Here is a 12,737-nt window from a genome sequence, read left to right as displayed (position 1 = left end):
TTGAAGGAAGGGGTGGGAATTATGAGAGACAAGAGACACAAGAAATGGAGACAAGACAGTATTCTGATCAAGTCTCGTTTAATGGCGGCGGTGTAATGCCTTATATATGCTGCCAGGTAAGAGGGAGGGCTCAGAGCAGGAGGGGAGGGGAATAATGAGAGACGTCACCGGACGCATGCTCGGTAGACTTAGACATATCCGGACGCGGGAGGTAATCTACCCGCGGGCAGGAAAAGTTCGCGCGCGCGGGAAGGGTTGATGATGAAGAACCAGGAAGTGTGCCATCTTGTCTTTATAATGTGGAGTTTAAGCAACAGAGGCTGCAGCAATTTCCAAACCTCACAGCTCCGGACAGGTCCTCCTTTTTTATATTATTAGTAACTAGAAGATAGCCCCTCGGGAACTGCGCCTGTCTTAGGTTGGAGTGACACATCTCTTCACTGGTACCCGTCATGGGATTAGGCAGTAGCTATGACGGCCCTCCTGTCTTAGGTTAGTGAGAGATGACACTCTCTTACCCGTCATTGGCTGTCCAGTTCAGCGCACAGGGAAGGTGGTTTATAGCAAGCGTAAGTGTGGACTACCGTAATCTTCCTGTTCTAGGCGATGATAATGGACCTGGATGGGTTTGGCTTGGATAGCCTCGATCTGTTGCTTAATAAATGTCATGAGCTTATTGAAGATCATAGGTCCCAAAGAAAGTAAGAGTAACAAACAAATCAGGGGGCCCAATAATGGTAAGATATAAGGGAGGAGTCCATGGAAACCAGTCCAGAGTGGGTTATCAATCATCTCTTTTCGTCGTTTTTCTAAGTCTTCTTGTAGTCGTTTGATTTTGTCTCTGACGATCCCGGACTTGTTGGCGTAAAAACAGCACTTTTCCTGTAAAGCTAAACAGATACCTCCCTGTTCTGTGGTTAATACATCTAGGCCTCTCCTATTCTGGAGTACTACTTCGGCCAGGGAGTCTACTTGATCTTGTAGATCCTGTATAGTGCTTGAGACGGCCTGTATATCTGAGATTAATTGGCGAGATAATTTGGTGTATTGAGTAACAGAAACCCCTAGACTAGTAGCCCCTGTTGTTACAGCAGTGGTTATGCCCAATCCTACAAGTAGGGGGATAAATTGTATTGCCCTCTTGTTTCTTCCTAAAAAATGATCTATGGCCGGAATAGGTACAGGCTCATCTCCAGGAATAATGTCTATATCTGGCAGAAGGGCGGCTAGGATACAAAGTCCTGTCCAATTTGTGGGCAAATATGTATATGCTCTATTGTTGCCACATATGAAAACTGAACTGTTTGGGGCACACAGCGAGTGGAAAACATTAGTGATAATAGAGCAATTAGTGAACTCAGCTATGCCTACGTCAATGTCGTAGGAATTATTGAGAAACAGAGAGTAGATGCACGAGGAGTTAGAGAATTCGAGGGGCTGTACTCGAAGGGGGGGAATGATTGTACAGGAAATATTGGATATATATCTTGAGTCATTACTGGGTATGGCAAGAGGAACAGGATCCCCTAATGGTAAGCATAGCCAGCAATCACTGCCTAGACCAGAGTTGGAATTATTGAGTAGACTATGTGTAACAGTGAGGAGGTCAAAGGTCTGGGCATCGATTTTTTTCTTTCCCACGAGTTTTGGGCAGGGCCAAGGGGTGGTAGTGAATTTCCGGGTACAGATAGCTTTGTAACTCCTCAAGTTTTTTGTGTACCGTAATTTCTCGGGCCTTATCTTGTGGTCCTCCTCCATCAGAGATATGAAGAGCGGGGTGAACATTCCAACAGACAGGCTGTCCTATAGTTCCAGTACAGCCAGCCGATATAAGGTTATTGGTATTTCCTAAAACTGTAGGGACATTGCTGGCCCCTATAGCAGGGGTTCTAGTTCTGGTTAAGATAGCCGTATAGTATGTTTTACCGCCAGAGGTACATTTTTGATAAGCGGTGAAGCAGGAGCTGTGTATAAAATCTATAAATGTAGTGCAAGGGCAGGTTATGTTGTCCCCTCCACTAGATATTCTTGGGGTAGATACACACCTCCACTTAAGGGAGTTAAGCGGTAGGTATGCTGTGTAAGAGGAGCAAGATACTGTTGTTATATAAGAATTAGCTGGACTGGTGAAATATCCCCCAGCACAATCACAGGGCTTACCATGCCGTTGTTGTATTATTGTGAGGGCTTTACGTGGATCGCCGAAGCCGGCATGAACCTGGAATGCCTTGTAGGTCAGCACTAAGGTCCAGAGGAATCTGTAGTTGGAGTTCATCTCTGTAATAGAGGAAAAGAGTATTCTCAGGGAGAAAATTACTCCCTGGATTGACTATTGTTAGGTACCTGTCTTACCAGTTGTTCCGGTAGCCATCTGGCTGCATCATGAGCTTGGGAAAAAACACAAACCGAGCCTCTGCCCCAGATTAACACTGGGTCAGGACCATGCCATGTGTTGTCTAATGGGTCTCTCCATTTGACCATGGCAAATTGTTTTTTGGAGTCAGAATGCCAAAATCGATCAGCTGCTGATTTGTTAAAATCGTCTAGATTTAAAAAATTCAAAATAAAGAGTGAGTGATTAAGAATATTTCTAGGGGTGCCCTTAGTAGGGTACCATTCCCCCTTTTTTATCTTATCAATGGTAGTTTTTAAGGATAGGTGAGCTCTTTCAACTATTCCTTGTCCTTGAGGATTATATGGGATACCAGTAGTGTGTTTTATTAGTAATTTAAGACAAAAGTCTTGGAAGGCTTTGGATGTATAGCCAGGACCATTGTCTGTTTTTAGTTGTTTAGGCTTTCCAATTATAGAGAAACAGTGTAGTAGATGAGCTATGACATGTTTGGTAGCTTCACCTGTTTGTAGGGTGGCTAGTATAAATCCACTAAACATATCTATACATACATGAATATATTTTAAATTGCCAAATTCTGAATAATGGGTGACATCCATTTGCCAGATCGTATTAGGAACTAGTCCTCTGGGGTTTACTCCTAAGTGAGGGACTGGTAGGTAGGTTATACATGTCTGGCATTGCTTAACTATTTGTCTAGCTTGTTCTCTAGTTATTTTAATCATTAATCTTAGAGTTCGAGCATTAAGATGGTGTAGGGCGTGAGCAGTCAGTGCCTGATCTAGGTTTGTATTTGTAGTTACAGCTACTGTTTTGGTTGCCAAGTCAGCCATTTGGTTGCCTTGGGATAGGGGTCCTGGCAGTCCAGAGTGAGCTCTAATATGTCCAAGAAAGAAAGGGGTTGATCTGCTACATATTAATTGTTGGCATTGTAAAAATAAGTTGGCTGTGTCTGACACATGTTTGATTTGTGCTGCGGTCTCAAGCAAACGTATTGAGTGAGCTAAGTAGGCACTGTCGGTGTAAATATTAAGAGCCTGATTAGGGAAGTTTGACAGTACTGCAATTAGAGCTTGTAATTCTACTAGTTGAGCTGAAGTATGGTTGGTATTGAATTTAACGGTGGTATCGGCAAAGGTATATGCAGCTGTTCCTGTGGATGACCCATCAGTAAATATTAATAAGGCATTATCTAAAGGTGTTTTACTAATAACATGAGGAAAGATAAAAGCATGTAGTCTACAAAATTGAATAAGCTTATTTGGCGGGTAATGGTTATCTAAATTACCAGCATAAGAGGCACAAGCAATCGGCCATGTTTCTGTATTTTGCATTAACCAATGGATTTGTGGCTTAGAATAAGATTGTATGATTGTGAAAGTTTCAATTCCAAAATATTTTTTGCTTTTGTCTCTACCCAAGATAATTAGATCAGCTATGGCATCATAAAAGGGTAGCAATACCTTTTTGGGAGATGAAGGCAAGTGGACCCACATAATAGGGTCATTTTGCCAAAACAAGCCAGTAGGTGTCAGTGTTGTGTTAAATATTAAAAAGGTTAATGGCTGTGAATAGTCTATGCAAGTAACAAATTGTTCTGCAATGGCTGTCTCTACCTTATTAAGTGATAAAAGAGCTTCTTTAGATAAAAACCTAAGAGAATTGGGGTTTGGGTCTCCCCTTAGGGTGTCAAATAAAGGTTTTAAGTCTCCCGTGATAAGTTTTAAGTATGGTCTAAGCCAATTTATGTCCCCGAGGAGTTTTTGAAAATCATTAAGGATTTGTAATTTATCTTTACGGATAACTGCCCTTTGATTATTAATTCTTGGGCCGTACATTTGGAAACCCAAATATGTATAGGGGTCTTGTAGTTGTACCTTTTCTGGAGCTATTTGTAACCCTGCCGTATTTAGTTCTTGTTTGAGTTGAGCATAACACTGTAATACTTGCTTTCCTATCTTTCCTGCTGTGAGGATGTCATCCATATAATGTATAATATATATTTGTTCCCATGTCTTTCTGACTAAGTGTAGGGCTGTAGCTACATATTTTTGGCACAAGGTAGGGCTGTTGGCCATGCCTTGAGGTAACACCTTCCATTGATATCGCTTCATTGGTTCTTTAAAATTTATAGATGGCAAGCTAAAGGCAAATCGTTTTTGGTCGGCAGGATGAAGGGGAATTGTAAAAAAGCAATCTTTAAGATCTATGATAATTTTAAAATATCCTTGAGGGATTGCTACCGGGGAGGGTAGTCCGGGCTGTAAAGCTCCCATAAGGACCACAGTAGCATTTACAGCTCTTAAATCTTGTAAGAGTCTCCATCTTCCGGACTTCTTTTTTATGACAAATATGGGTGTGTTCCAGGGAGAGTTACTTTCTGTAATGTGCCCTGCCTCTAATTGTTCCTGCACTAACTGCTGGGCGGCAGCAAGTTTCTCATGGGTTAATGGCCACTGATCAACCCAAATGGGCTCATCTGACTTCCATGTTATGGGGTCAGCGCACCTTTGGGGTGCAGGCATGTCAGTGGCCAACGCTAAAAATTTCCAAACCCCTTTGTGTCAGATTGTCCTAAAGTTGGAATAGGCTGTAGAATACCATTTTCTCTTTTTCCTAGTCTTTTTCCGGGGCTATACCCTTGGGCTAGCATTTGTGCAGTAACTATATCGTTAGGGCTGCACATTATGATTTTCATCTGGGAGAGTAGGTCTCGGCCCCAAAGATTAACAGGTAATTTGGGGATAACAAACGGTTTAATGAGGCCTGAATTATTCTCTTTGTCTTTCCAAGTAAGGTACTTGGAGCTTTGTCTGGGATTATTGCTTTGTCCAATTCCTCTTAAGTTAGTTAAAGTTTCTGTGGCAGGCCAGTGAGAGGGCCAGTCTTCTTGTGTGATGATGGTTCCATCAGTCCCTGTATCTATTAAACCTGTAAATGGCTTACCATCTAGCCACAAGGTCAGGGAGGGCTTTTGACTGGTGATTGGCTGTACCCAATATATGTTCGAAGATCCAAAACCTCCCTTTGCTCTGTTAAAATGCTGGACTTTATTAGTTGTTTTAATTAGAGGTAGTAGGACTAACTGAGCTATTCTATCCCCTTGAGGGACGGTAATAATATTATCAACAGCCTTGGCCGTTATTTTAATTTCTCCAGTATAATCGTTATCGATTATTCCTGGAAAAACTTGTAGACCCTTCATAGTGACACTACTCCTTCCCAATATTAATCCAAAGGTATCAGGAGGCAAAGGCCCATATATCCCAGTGCTTAAAGCTTGTGCCCCCATCGCAGGCGTTAATACTGTGTGGGAGGTGGAACAGAGGTCCAGTCCCGCACTTCCTGGGGTTGCTCTACTAAGCTTTGAAATGGATTGTTGCTGCTGGCCGGAACAAAACTGACCGCCCCATAAGCTTGTTTCGGGGCCTGGGGCTGGCCCCTCATTCCGTTTCCCTGTTGGGGTGTTAAAGGATTTCCCTGACTGTCAGTTTTAGATTTGCACTCATTAGCCCAGTGTTTTCCTCTTTTGCACCTTGGGCAAAGGCCTGGAACCTTTACTTCGGGGTATTTATTTGAATCTCCGCGGCAATCTTTTGCGAAATGTCCCCTTCTGCCACACTTAAAACACCCCCCTTTTTCTTTGTTCTTATTGTTAAGGAAGTCTTTTATAGTTTGTCCACTGAAAGCTGCGGCCATTGCTAAACCCTGTTGATAAGAGGGCCCAATGTCTGAGCATAGACGGATATATCCAGTTAAATCTGTTTTCTTTCTATAAGGTCGAATTGCCGCTTGACAGGCTGCATTGGCATTTTCATAAGCCAATTGTTTAACATAATCTACACCCGCCTCGGCATTACCAAAAATCCTTCCTGCTGTTGTTATGAGCCTGTGTACAAAATCTGCAAACGGCTCATCAGGTCCCTGCTTGACTCCAGTGAGCGAAGCTCCTGGGTCTCCCTTAACAGGGAGTTTCCTCCAGGCTTTTGTAGCGGCCGCCTGGATTTGTGAAAATAATCCGGGGTCGTATTGCATCTGAGCGTCAGTGTCGGTATAATTACCCGAGCCAGTTAACATATCAAAGTCCCAACCATTCCCTGCTTGTTGATTTCTTTTGGCTGTATCTGCAATTTCCAAAAAACTCTGATTTCCATATCAAGTGATCTCCTCCTGAGAGGACGGCTCTGACTAGTGTGTTCCAATCTGTTGGAGTGAGCCAATTATCGGCCACAGATTCTACTATAGCAAGAGTGTATGGAGCAGTAGCTCCATATTGAGAAACAGCAGTTTTTAATTCTTTTATGACAGTGAAATCAAATCCATTATGATGTCTCCAGGCCTGACCCTGTCCATCTATTGTTTCAGTTACCGGGAAGATATCTTTAGGGGAGGATTCTTCTCTATCTCCGCTAGTAGAAAATCTTCCTTTTGGGACATGTTGTCCAGGCCGCTGAAGTGGGCGAGGGAAGCCTCCCATATTCTCTGTATTGGTTACGCTCTCATTTCCTGTTTTTAATTTTTGTAACCTAGTAATTAATGACTGATGTAACTCTTCTAGCTTAATTTGTTCTTCTAGCTGAGCGATTTTTTCTCTGAGTTCCTCTTTTGGATTAACTACCGCCATTACGTTGGGCGCAGAAGCGCCACGTGTCCCATTATAGGGAGGTGGGCGCGAGAAAAAGGGAGGCCAGTTAGGATTATGATATTTAGTTGCCTCTTCCTCTAATTCGTCCCAATTTACATCTGAAATGTCAGGATTGTCGTTACTTTTGTCTTTTTGTGCGGTTTGCAAAATTGGGTATTTTTTGGGCCTTTTCTCGTCTAGCATCACTTTGTCTTTTACAGAAGGAGCCTTGGCCCCCTCGTCATCACTTTCAAGGGAAATAAGATCTACTTCTTTGTCTGGTGGGGGGCTCCCAAGGTCAGTCTGAGAGCTGACCTTTAAAATCTCCTCAGTCTGGGCGACTGCAGCCATTACTTGTGGATCGGCCCCCTTTATGTCTATAAGATCTTTGATTAAATTCCAATGAGAAAAGGCGGTTACAGGAACTTTTTCCGGACCAAAGGTATTATAATAATCTTGAAAGGCCTCTCCCACCCTCCGCCATCTTTTTATATCAATGGTTCCTTCCTGTGGGAACCAAGGGCAGTTATCTTTCACGAAATCAAAAAATCTAAATAAGTCACCACTTTTAACCTTTATTCCCCGTGTCTTTAAAGCCTCTTTTAATTGTCCTACGTAGATTTGATGTTGGCTTAATTCTTGTCCCATTTCGGGCGCGTAACTTACCCTCTATCCCGACGCAGCAGGCTCCCACGATGGTCAGAACTTTTCTTTCACTTTAGTCGCCGGCCTTTCTATGTGCCCTCTTCCTCACGCAGTTCCCTCCTATCCAAGCCCCGCATTTGGGCGCCACATGTCCCGTCCAGCGGGATCATTAACACAGACCTTGAAGGAGGGGGTGGGAATTATGAGAGACAAGAGACACAAGAAATGGAGACAAGACAGTATTCTGATCAAGTCTCGTTTAATGGCGGCGGTGTAATGCCTTATATATGCTGCCAGGTAAGAGGGAGGGCTCAGAGCAGGAGGGGAGGGGAATAATGAGAGACGTCACCGGACGCATGCTCGGTAGATTTAGACATATCCGGACGCGGGAGGTAATCTACCCGTGGGCAGGAAAAGTTCGCGGGTGCGGGAAGGGTTGATGATGAAGAACCAGGAAGTGTGCCATCTTGTCTTTATAATGTGGAGTTTAAGCAACAGAGGCTGCAGCAATTTCCAAACCTCACAGCTCCGGACAGTCTTTTAGTATTCACTTTATTTGCATAGTGGTTATGTGTGCATGTGTATATATATATGGTGTTTTAAATAATTTATGCTACAGGACACTTTAATATCTGTCATTTAATTAGGTACTCACTGTTACATAAAGCACACTCACAACTCCCAGCATAACTCATTTGCCATTACTTTGGCCCTTTTGAAAACGACAGTGCATTTGTGAGATAGTCAGTTCTAGAAAGACCTGCTGTGGGCTGACATTTCTGAAACATTAGGAATTACTCGTTGTTCTGGTAGGGGGTTAAAGTATGCAAAGATGAAATAAGAAAACTAGAACTGGGCCCGGCGCGGTGGCTCATGCCTGTAATCCTTGGGAAGCCGAGGGGGGGCAGATCACCTGAGGTTAGGAGTTCGAGACCAGCCTGACCAACATGGTGAAACCCCCTCTCTACTAAAAATACAAAAATTAGCCAGACATGGTGGCGGGCACCTGTAATCTCAGCTACTTGGGAGGCTGAGGCAGGAGAATCTCTTGAACCCAGGAGGCAAAGGTTGTAGTGAGCTGAGATTGCTCCACTCCACTCCAGTCTGGGTGACAGAGCCAGACTCTGTCTCAAAAAAAGAAAAGAAAACTAGAACTGTTGTTCTGAAATATTTATTACTTATTTTTTTTTTTTTTTTTTTTTTTTTTTAAGACGGAGTCTCGCTCTATCGCCCAGGCTGGAGTGCAGTGGCCAGATCTCAGCTCACTGCAAGCTCCGCCTCCCGAGTTTACGCCATTCACCTGCCTCAGCCTCCCGAGTAGCTGGGACTACAGGCGCCTGCCACCTCGCCCGGCTAGTTTTTTGTATTTTTTAGTAGAGACGGGGTTTCTTGGTGTTAGCCAGGATGGTCGCGATCTCCTGACCTTGTGATCCACCCGTCTCGGCCTCCCAAAGTGCTGGGATTACAGGCTTGAGCCACCGCACCCGGCCTTATTTATTACTTCTTTATGTTGGAAACATTCAGAATCCTCTCTTCTATCTTTTGAACCTGTGAGATAAATTATTGTTTACTATATTCACCCTACAGTGCTATAGAACACTAGAACTTATTCCCCCTACCTATATGTAATTTTATATCAATTAATGAAACTTTCCCTATCCTCCTCTCTGTATTTTTTTAATTAGAAAAGTATTTTATCTTTCAGTGTTCATAAATATCTTAATAAAGTCTTTCTAAATAATCAGCCATTGTGTGCTTGAGGGCTCTTTAGAAACTCACTGAAGCACGAGTCTCAGCTACCATAATGAATACGGGATTTACAGTATCCCTGTCTGATATTTTTTAGTACATTTCATTTTAATGCACATTTTAAGTTCTCCTAAGGCAAAATATTACCATTAGCCTTAATCCACCATTAAGTTGCTCTTCAATAATTTAAATCCTCAAAAGATACTTTTTCATAGTAAATTCATCAAAATAGTTGGACAAAGGTGTTTTAACTACAAAGCCTGTAACTTAACTTTTACATCCCAGGAAAATTGCTAAATTCATAGAATACTTTGGAACTCCATTCAGTACTATAGAATGTGGTAGAGGTATACATCTTGAACTACCTTTTAAGGAAGAACTGGGGAAGAGGTTCAGTTGCCTTCTATTGTCCATGGCTCTGACACCCTGTTTCGGTTTTCTGGGTCTGCCATAAGAAAGAATGATAGACTGAATGGCTTCAACAAGATAAATTTATTTCCTAACAGTTCTAGACACTATGAGTGTGAGATCCAGGTGCTGGCCAGGTTGAGTCTTTATGGAAGCCACTCTTTCTGGTCTGCAGATGGTCGTTTTCTCCCTGTGTCTTTACATGATTTTTCCTTGTCTGCTGCATGCTCATCTCCTTTTCCTCTAAGGACACCAGTCATATCAAATTAAGACACACTCTAATGACCTCATTTTAACTTAATTACATCTTTAAAGACCCTATCTCCAAATGCAGTCACATTCTGAGGTACTAGGAGTTAGCACCTTAACCTATAAATTTTAGGGGACACAGTTCAGTGCATAATGCACACATATGCTCTTTTCACCAGACAGCCCAAAGGGAATAGTGCCACTTCGTTGGGAGGAAGCAGTGTGTGAAATGGCATGATTCATATTCTAGGGAGTTAAATGTTGGCACAGTTCCACTTCCCACCATCAAATGGGAATGTGGAAATTGCTACACTTTGCTACTATTTCTCATTTAGAAAGACAGTATCTCAAAATTTCTCATTTTTCATTTCAAAGGAAAAAAATCTTTCAGGACTAATCTCCCTTCTATGCAAAAGAAAGATGGCAAAGACCATGCTGGATCAGAATGGTGCCCATTCAATGTAGCTTTCTATCTTGGAGAAGAGTGTTGGGGATTAATCTATGGAAAAAACAGTTACTCTTATGACAGTAGTGTCAGATGGCCAGAACTGGTTGCCGAGGTTTCTCTAACAACCATGATTTATTTTTTATTCTAAATAATAGTTATTAACTCTTTTCAACCAAAAATTTTGAGAATCAGATAGAAATTACTATCTACCCTCCAATTAGGACATTACAGACTCATGTATCTGTGAATGTGAGGAATGGTGCCTTGTTCTAACACGTCTCTTCATTCAGCCGTCCTGACATTCACTCGCTAACCATATACCCGTGACTGCCTTTCTTCCTGTCCTGTGATATAGCCAGAACCGGTGTTTTCAGCTTCAGCCAGCTCTTGACAATGAGTGATGCACACACAGATCACAATATTCTCAAAGCAGAAGGATTTGGAGATCTTTAATTCTGCCCTTTTCTCTTTACTAATTGAAAACCTTACCCAGTGAGACAGGAGAATTTATCTACCTATTTCATATTAGTCATAATTAAAGAACTAATATTCAGAGTCTTTTGATAATCATTTGATTATTCTTATCATATTGCCATATCTAGGAAACATAGTACTTAAGTAAACAGTTTTTTTTTCCAATTTTAACATGTACCCACCTCCTGATATTCTGAACTTTGTAAAAAAAATTTATTTTCGTCTGTCATGGATAACAATAATTCAGATTTTTGGTTCTGGTTGCTGTGTGGGTTGGCAGCTACTTAACATTGGCATCTTAATTTTTCATCTGAAAAATTGAGATTGAAATAAATTATCTACTTTGCTTACCACACAAAAGGTGATTATGAAGAGCAAATGAACTAATATGTATAAAGTACTTTATAAAGATAAAATGGATTTCATTTATGAATTTGCAGCCTCAGTCATCTTCCCAGATTAAAAGGTCTTAATTTCACAATCTTCCTTCTGGATTTAATGGACATCAAAAGCATTTAAATCATGATATAAAGCAATAGTCTGGAGTACTTGGTTTAAATATGGTTTTTTCCTACCAAAAATATTAACCTCATTTGCTGCAGTGTCATTTTTTCCACTGTTCCAAAGATGATATAATTTTATAAAGTAAATATCTTTACAGTTAAACCAACTTAAAGAGTTGCCTATGAAAACTATCAGGAGACTAAATATTTCAACACTGGACTATGTCACTCACTAATATATTTTACTGTCTCCCGCTTGTCTCTCACATCCAGGTAGCTTATTTACATCAGTGTCCTTTATTGTCTGGTCCCACATAACCTGTACAGTTTGGTCAACCAGTTAACCCTGATGCAAGTCTCTGTCCCACCTGAGTGCATCTTATTTGTTTGTTTTGGTTTTGGTTTTTTTCAGACAGTCTCACTCTGTCGCCAGGCTGGAGTGCAGTGGCGTGATCTCAGCTCACTACAACCTCCAACTCCCGGGTTCAAGCGATTTTCCTGCCTCAGCCTCTCGAGTAGCTGGGATTACAGGCACGCACCACCACGCCCAACTAATTTTTGTATTTTTAGTAGAGATGGGATTTCACCATGTTGGCCAGGATGGTCTCGATCTCCTGACCTCTTGATCTGCCCACCTCGGCCTCCCAAAGTGCTGAGATTACAGTCATGAACCACCACGCCCGGCCTGAACGTGTCTTATCTCTGATGCTCACACCCCTGCCTCTATGCCTTTGCTCAGGTTTTCTCTGTGATACTCTACTTTCTCCTACTTGGGACAGTCATGCCATGATATACCTTCTATGTCTGATTTTAGGTTTCTCTTCTCTGTCACATGTTGAAAAACTAATGACTACGTATTAGTATAGACTACATAGTCAAACTACGTAATGACTACGTATCACATGACTACGTATTACTAATGATAGGCAGCCACAATCATCTTGTACTTGATTTTTGATTTCCATACATAAAGGATTGTCTCATATATTTTCTAGTTGTGTTCTTATCTTACCTTCCTCAGCTAGCATGTCAGTTCATCTGGGGTAGGAATTATGTCTTCTACTTGTTCTCTTGGTCCCAACAGTACACAGAGCAATGCCAGTATCACAGTAAGCCTTCGTAACTGGTGATGGTGTGATGACTGGGTGATTGACAGCGTCAGTTGTCTTCCTGATGATATTCCTTTCTTGTGTTGTGACAGTAGAGTGGGGGTCATGCTTTAACCATTTTTCCCTGTAGGGATCACTTCGTCCTTAGCCACATTCGTGTACTTGTCTCAGCTCA

General features: G+C 41.9%; 1 protein-coding gene across 11 annotated transcripts in view; it reads left to right on the top strand.

Moving 5' to 3' along the window:
• UTRN (utrophin) overlaps positions 1-12,737 on the top strand; it is a 596,706-nt gene that overhangs the window by 520,348 nt on the left and 63,621 nt on the right. The window lies entirely within an intron of this gene.

This window comes from Trachypithecus francoisi, unplaced genomic scaffold (assembly GCF_009764315.1).
Source record: "Trachypithecus francoisi isolate TF-2019V2 unplaced genomic scaffold, Tfra_2.0 Lachesis_group15, whole genome shotgun sequence".
Classification (NCBI taxonomy): Eukaryota; Metazoa; Chordata; class Mammalia; order Primates; family Cercopithecidae; genus Trachypithecus; species Trachypithecus francoisi.
Note: the sequence above shows the minus strand (reverse complement) of the source record. Positions and strands in the feature narration are given on the sequence as shown.